The sequence below is a fragment of the Gallinula chloropus genome (genome assembly GCF_964237585.1).
Source record: "Gallinula chloropus genome assembly, chromosome: 7".
In the NCBI taxonomy this organism is placed as follows: domain Eukaryota; kingdom Metazoa; phylum Chordata; class Aves; order Gruiformes; family Rallidae; genus Gallinula; species Gallinula chloropus.
The window spans coordinates 14,084,988-14,092,960 of record NC_140092.1 but is presented as its reverse complement, the minus strand read 5'-3'; the positions used below and the strand labels follow the sequence as shown (position 1 = coordinate 14,092,960).

Below are 7,973 nucleotides of genomic sequence, written 5' to 3'. Positions count from 1 at the left end.
AGTCTTTGCCTTTTTAATGGTCTCAGGTAAAGGAAGTTTATAACTGTAGTGTGTGCTGCCCTGAAAATACAAATAATTAGGTGTAAGTATGCAGTGTCTGAAGATAAAAGGAATATAACAGGCTACTACACAGAACAGAGGTAAGACTTACAAATGCAAGTGTTTATGTGCTCGACACAGTGTAGTTTTAATATATTACACTGAGTACACATGAGCTGCCTTGCCAAATTCAGATAGGATATAAATAGTGGTATTAGATGTTGGCGAAATTGTAAGTGGATACGTATCCGTTTACTTTACAAGCAGTAATCCCTCCGCTGGCATTTAATATCATCACCTACAGCCATCACTCTATCATCATGGACATTTTTATATTCCATCATGGAGAATTTTTGGTTAGAATTCTGAGCGTTGTGAACATGGCTTTTGTATTACTAAGCATGAATCTTTGTCAAGACTTCGCTTTTATCATCTATTTCCTCTTGCCTTGCTCTTGCCATCTATTTGCTCTAGCCTACTACTCGCTTTGTCTACTCAATACCCGATGCTCTGTTCCCTTCAGACACCAACTCATCACCAGCTTTCTTATACTGCCTCAAATGACCTTTTTTACCTTCTTTGCTGCCACACATCCTGAATTTAGGAAAATCTGCTGATAGCATTCCCTGCTGCTGGACCACTGTCGTCAATGCCCTGTTCCTGTTATGCTGGCTGTGATGATGAGCTGTGGATGCAAACATGCCATGCATTTGCTGAAGCAGAATCTTAAGGACAAAGTGACCAGAGCTGCACAATCCAAAGAAGTAATTTTATTTTGTAAATTCAAATGCAAATTGCTCTTTACAAGGGATTGAAATTCCAACTTTCATATTCAAGTTCCAAAATAGTGTAGTGGTGTAACATTTTAATGATTATCCCCTCAAGCTGTTCACAAAACACATTGATTGAATCATCATTAGTTGCTTTCCTAGCAGCATAAACCTGTATGATCAATATACTTCCTGATTTTGTTAAAAGGCAAATTGTAATGGTTCTATTGCTCAGTCATAGACAAATACTTTGATGCTTCTCCAGGTTTGACAAATGCAACGTCTTTTTAAGCCTCTGAGTAGTACACCACATACCTATCCATCATGGTGAAATGACCCCATCATTACAGTACAGCTCTGAGACTGTGCATCCATTCATCAAACATCTTTCTTTGACCATAATGGTAAATTCCAAGTTCATATTAATTAGTAAAGTTTCCCATCTTCCTTTGCATTACTGCAAGCAGCAGACATTTTATCTGTGAACTAATTAGGAACAGCAGCATCATAAACATGATCAATACTTTTCACAAAGGAGCCTCTTAATAAGAATTTGGTAGTACCACATATCATCTCATTTTTTAACAGAGCACAGGACAATTCTCATCTAATGGGGCAGAGGGAAAGACTCCACTCATACTGCCTTCCCTACAACGGGTTCCTGCCATGGGCTGAAGAGATTACCACACTTCCCCAATTTCCTTGGTAGTATTTCCTCTAAGCAGCCCCATACACTCAGAGAATTTCCCCAAATCTGCCTTATTATTTGAAAAAAAAACCATCAAGCAAACATAAAGAGCCATATGCTGTATCAACTGCAGGTGACTGCAGATTTCCTTGCAGCCTGGATGGGGAAAAAAAATCTGGGAAGGCCTTTACAGAGCAAGAGAAGCTGAATTTGCAGTGGACTCCTTTTAAGCGACCTCTGGCTGACAAAGTAACATTCTTTGTCACAACCTCCTCAGCTGTGCAGCAAGTATTAGAGAGCCAATAAAAGGCTATTGAAAAATACAGGCTATTCTTGAATGTGCCATAAATAAAATAACTTTACTTAATTAATAAAAATAGAATATAAGCTAGCTTCATGCTTAATGGTTTAGCTACAGAGACTGTTCATAAATTCAGTTACCTGGGATAACATTTATCAAATCAGAACCTGTCCAATAGAAACCAGGAAAATTTGAAGAATAGTTGATCCATCCATGGCTTCCCTTACAAAAGCCTGAAAAAAACATTTCACCTCAGTAAGAAGAAAGATTTGACTGGTGAAATGCTTAATTTTTGCTGTAGCAACTTAAGAATGTGAATTCTGAGAAATTATGGATAGTGACAGGAAGAAAATTGAAGCTTTTGAGATGTGCTGCAAGCACAGACCCTCACATATATCCTGAGTAGAAATGATAAATGCCCATATTAAATATATTATTGGAGAAAAGAAGACTTGGTTGTCAGAAATGAATAGGTGTAAATGTATGTGCTTTGGACACATCAGGAGTAGAGATGGAAATAACCTTGAGAATGTAATTAGGAAGTGAATGGTGACAAGTCATCATAATAGCGAGCAGCTAGAGGAGCTGGAAAGCTGGCATACAGGAGGCTGCTGGGACTTCAGCTTCTGAGTGCTCAAAACTCACAATGGATCAAAGTAGCTTCTAGAAATTCTCCTATGAAATCACCAATATGCAGGTACCAATAAATTGATTTTATTTCACTTGCAAGCAAAGGAAACAAATGCAATTGTTCTGTCAATACAATGTTTTGTAAATTATAAGCATTATTTGCAAGTACACACTTTTTCACAAAGGCTTAACTATATTGACGGTGAGAATCCCTGTCACTTGTGAACGTGCCTTGATGCCACTAAAACCTGGTGGCAAGGACAGCTGCCCTGTCTCCAAGTAGGACTCAGAATAAGCACATTTTCAGACAGCACGGGAGAAAGCCTTCCTTGCCTAAACCAGTGCAAAATACCATTCAGACAGATTACGGCCAGGACTCGGTTTCAAAGGAGTATGTCATCCTTCCCTTTATTCAGAACTGGCAGTATTCCATGAAAAGTCAGTGAGTCGTGGGATTCTCCTCTTTTCCAAGGAAGCCCTTTGTTTACAGCTGATTGTTTTCCTGAGATAATAAAACACGAGTCCTCCTCCACCCTTTTATGGATTTTGTTTTGTCAATATGGATTATGAGAGACACAGGGAAGTCCCTGTTTTCAGAACAAAACGCGCGTCCTTGTCTATGCTTAGATAAGAGTAATTTCACTACAAATACCTTCTGGAATAGGACTCACACATTGTACAGAAACCTACCTTTGACTCAGATGATCCTAACCACTGTTCTCAATTTACAGCAGAGGTAAAAAATACTGCTTCTTTTAGAAAAACGGGTAGTTAAACAGAACTGCAAGGTTTAATTAGAAACCTCAAGGATGTCTCTGATGCAGCAAATCTGGAGGCTATGATTTTCACTGGACAAGCTGTGTGCATCTGCATCTGTGAGACAGTGAACAGAAGAATGAGGAAAGATGACCAGAAACAAGGACTCAAACCAAAGTGAAAAAAGCTGAGAGAGAAAGCTTTTGTGCAAAACTGATGACAAAAAAAAAAAATTCCAGGGTTTGATTTTTACCAAGTTCAGGGGAACTTGTGTATTGCAGAAAAAGATACGTGTGTCACTGAAAACAAACTAGGCTTTCAGAAAGGGGTAGGGGGTGGGGAAGCATTTATAATTAGGAAGCAACCTGCCAGCAAGTAACCTGCTAGGTATTAAAAAATGGCTAAATGCTAGAGTTGAACACAAGTAATTATGTTTTTTTTCACCCCTCTTGACCTATTTGCCTGTGACTGAAAACGTTTAACAGTGAGGGACCACGCTCCACCACCTGGTTCTGCAAAGCCAGACCTTTCAAAAGCATAGCTATTATTAGGAAGACAAGTGCTTTCCTAACCCACCAGATAGGATTTCTTACTTGTCTGCCCAGCTGACTGACAGATAGGCCTTCTTCTGCAGTTCATGACACACTCTGTGTCTTGCCACTAACTGTTTAGTTCTTGATTATTATTACTGTCCATGCCTACTGTACTAACAAAGACCTGAGGACAACTGTTAAACTGTTCCTGGAAAGATATGAGCATAGCTTAATTTAATCAACATGAATTAAGGGATTTTCTGTGCTTAATCACTCTGTACTCTCTTCTGTTTCACCTGAAACTGTTCTACAAATCTTGTGCTGCATTATTTCCCCTACCAGTAAAACCACAACATTCTTCTTTTCTTGGTACTTTCCTCTGTAACCTCCTGACATGGTAAAGAATGAAGCACCACACAAGACTGCCCCACAACAATGTTCAGGACCCTTTATTTCAGTTTGCTTATAAATTACACTTGCAACGGTAATATAAACTATATTAATGAACAAAACCAACAAATGGACTGGAGTAAACACACTCCTGTAAGAATAGTGGAAGTACATAATTTCAAACATAAAGTTTTCCAGGTAGGGACTCAATAAAACCTGGGTAAAGACTAAAGGACTGGGTCTTATTATTAGGCAGAGCCATCCATTAAAACCCAAGAGATCATGTGAACTTGGCTACAGCTGTACAAGAAGCAGAGTCCAAGTCAGATCTCAACTGCTTGCTCAAATTAGAAGGGTGAAGGTCAAGCAAGCAAAGGCAATAAACCAGACACCAGCAGCTGTAATCATATCTGTGAGCAGATTTCAGGACTATTCAGATTAAGGGTACCTGGGTCAGATTATCTGAAGCTTTTATGTTTGCACATTCTGAAAATGCCGTGCATATATTCAAACTAATTGGCAGTTCAGTGTTCATTCATACCTCCAGTAATTCGGTGTGATATCAGAACTACACACTTTGTTTTAGCCCTTTAGAATTTCAAAGGGTGCAGAAGTAGAATTCCCCCAGCTTCTCTTCTAAGAAAAAATGGCCCATTGCCTAATCATCCCATGATTACAGCATTTGCACCTCCTCTCTCAACCACTTTGCTGATCATAATTTATCTGAGACTCATTCAAAACGCCATATATCTGACTAACAGTATCTAAATTAATGACTACCTTAAGAGCACTCTGACATATTAATGAAAATTTCTGGTTTTATTCTAGTAAACTGGTAAAATACTCTCACTGTCCACCTAGGGTATATCAGCTAGGTTGTGTCGATACCAGAACCTACAGTCAGGCAGCAAATTATACTGGGAATGGAACTATCTACCAGTAGAAACTGCACCTACATTTAATGGCTAAAGACTCCCATCAGTAATGATGCTGGGAGGTGGTCAAAATTTTCATACTACAGCCCAAGTTTTACCTGTGAAAGCAGAAAGCAAGAGTACTCCAGTGTGGAGCTTCACAAACAACTTGCTCAGGATGAAATAAAATTCTAATTAAACGAGCTAACTTTGCCTAGCACTTTCTAGTGAAATCTTTGAAGTTCCACATCTAATTACATGTTACTTACAGCATACGTATGCCTTAGAACCCAAGAGTTTATCTTCAGTGGAAAATAAAAGTGACTAGAAGTGCATACTACTGTCTCTGCTCCATGCTTGTCCTTAACTTAGCTTAAAAGTAAGTTGTGGAAGTATTGCCCTCTACTTTTCATTCTTATTCCCATTTCATGACCTGTTGTATAAAAATTTCTATGTAAAGATTGCATCAATTTGTGAAAGCCTTGTAACCACAAGATTACAAGAAAACATAATGTTGTAGGTCATACTAATGATATACATAAAATACCGCTTTTCAATAACAATAAAACAAAACTTGAAAATAGACACTAAAAACCAGGAAGCTTGGAGACTTAGGTGAAATTCCTAGAACATGACATCCATAATACTTCAATTCTCCCTAAAGAGAAGCCTGCCTAACATCTTAGCTTTACAATTGGGTCATAAAAAAACCTCAGCAAAGGTCACTTCAAATTTATTTCTTGCCTCATTTTTACTAACTTTCATTCTCTCTTTTTCCACTTCAATTGAAGACAGCTCAGGTAGGTTTTTTATATATACTTTCTTTTTTTAGTTACAGAATAATCTTCCAGGATTTGTTTCTGATTTATTGTATTAATACAAGCGTATTAAAAATAAGGAATCTACACAAAATTAATTGCTTAGTCATTTGATTTGGGAAGCAAAGTACCTAATATGGGAAAGGTAAAGATAAAACCCCCATCCAAATTCCTTGAAAGTATAGTAGTTCTGGCAGTACGTTATTTTGACAACAAACAACAGTTGATAGCTAGTTTGAGTACTTCAGCTATAATGCAAATCTAAATGGCTACTAAAGTTTGAATCAGGAAAAAGATTAGAAACTTTTTGCTAGCTGCTTATTAAACCAGTACAATCATGTTAAAACTGAATCGTGTATCCCATTCTTAACAGTCACCTGTCCATTGTGAATGCCCCAATGCATTCACAGATCCTTAAGCCTGGAGAGAATCATTTTATCTAAGCCTATACTCACCGCCAGATTTAAACGCCTCATCTGGTGGCACCCTTCTAGATTTCTAAATTGGCATCCAAGATCTAAATGCTCCTTGCAACTCTCATTTTCATTGTAATGCTCCGGAGCTGGTTTCATACAGGCTATGGACATTCACAGCTTTACTTCCTATAGGACAACACTGCAGGGAAACAAGGAACACAAGTGGAGAGAAATTTCCTCCCACGCCTTATTTATCTGGAAGCTGCATACTTGACCATTATCTTACACCCTTCCCACACCCTCACCCTCCTGCATCTTTTCTGCGCGCCTGGGAGACCATGCCAGCCTCTCTGCTGTGCCCAGCAAGGCCCCAGTCACACATACAAAACCCCTGCAGAGAAATCCATCCCTCCAGACTGGTCCCTGCCAGTTTTATTTGCTCAACAGAAAATTAGAGATTTTCAAAACTCCAATACTTTTAGGTCGTTTGAGTAACTAAGAATAGTTAGTCGAAGACCCTAAATTAGTCTAGATAAGTTAAAAGTCATCGTTCAGTTGTCATGCGCCTTCTTTGAGCGGGGCAGGCATCTGGAAAAACACCTTCTAGCCACCTATAGTTAAGATATGCAGGGCACATGATGCAGACAGATATATCCCACTTTGCTACTGACTTTCCAGACATAACCCATCTCTTGGAAATATGAAAGAATATTAAATTACAAGGACATTTTACATAGAAAGATATCCTGAGTTAGCTGGTGAGGGCTCCTTTGGTCTGCATATTCGAGCTTCTCCTGAAGACTCACGACTAAATTATCGTTTGAGAAACTCATCTGCCAACAACGAGGAAGAAAAAATTGGACATCGCCGTGTGGATACCATGCTTCCCCCCAATCCGTCTAAGAAGGGCTATTTGCCTCTGTCAGCCACCACACGCACCGTTTCCCCCCCATCCTCCTATTTATCGTGCCGACCAGGCCTCTCCACCGGCACTGCCTGCCTGCGGGACCCGCCAGACGAGACCGCGCAGTCATGAGCAGCCCGGCTCCATGAGGAAGCACAAACATGTCTCTTCCCCCTCCCGCACACGGCGCTGCCGCCCTACAGCAGGGAACCCGCCGGACCCCTCCCCAGCAATCCCGGCAGCCGGCCCCACGTCGCCCAGGCCTCGCCCTCCGAGCCGGCCGCTGCCCCCCGCCGCCCAGAAGGAGGGCTCGGCGGGGTCGGGGCCCGGACGGAGAGCGGCCCTGAGGCCGCGGCCCACCCGGCCCCGCCGCTCCGGGGGTTTTGGCGCCAAGCGGGAGGCAGCGCTGCGGCGGTCGTGCCCATTACTGACCGTCGCCGCCGCCCTGCGCGGGGCTCGGCAAGGAACGAGACTTACTGGCCGCACCTCGCCCCTGCCCCGGGGCTGGGGCTGGGGGATCCTGGCTGGGCGGCGCTGCGGGCTCGGCCCCAGGCCCGAGGGCGGGCGGGCAGGCAGGGGGGCGGTGCGGAGCCTCCTCCCGGGCTGTTCTTCCCCGGTCGGACGGAGAGCGGCACTGTGTCCCCGCGGCGCACGCTCCGCCGGAGCCTCCCCCTCTCCCCAGCCGCCGCCGCCGCTGCCGCCACCGAGCAGCTTCCCCCTCCCCCCACCCCTCCCCGAGCAGGAGCCGCCGCCGCACCGCGGAGCAGGGAGGCGGCGGGAGCAGCCAGGGCAGCGGCCGGCGGGGGTGGCGGCG

General features: G+C 42.6%; 1 long non-coding RNA gene across 1 annotated transcript; it reads right to left on the bottom strand.

The window, feature by feature from the left end:
- Positions 1-2,059: 2,059 nt before the first annotated feature.
- On the bottom strand, positions 2,060-7,716 carry LOC311193937. The gene is made up of 4 exons (XR_014617419.1): positions 7,637-7,716; positions 6,295-6,454; positions 3,231-3,301; positions 2,060-2,962 (listed from the first exon to the last, which is right to left on the bottom strand). It is a non-coding gene; the product is annotated as an uncharacterized lncRNA (long non-coding RNA).
- Between the last annotated feature and the right edge of the window lie 257 nt (positions 7,717-7,973).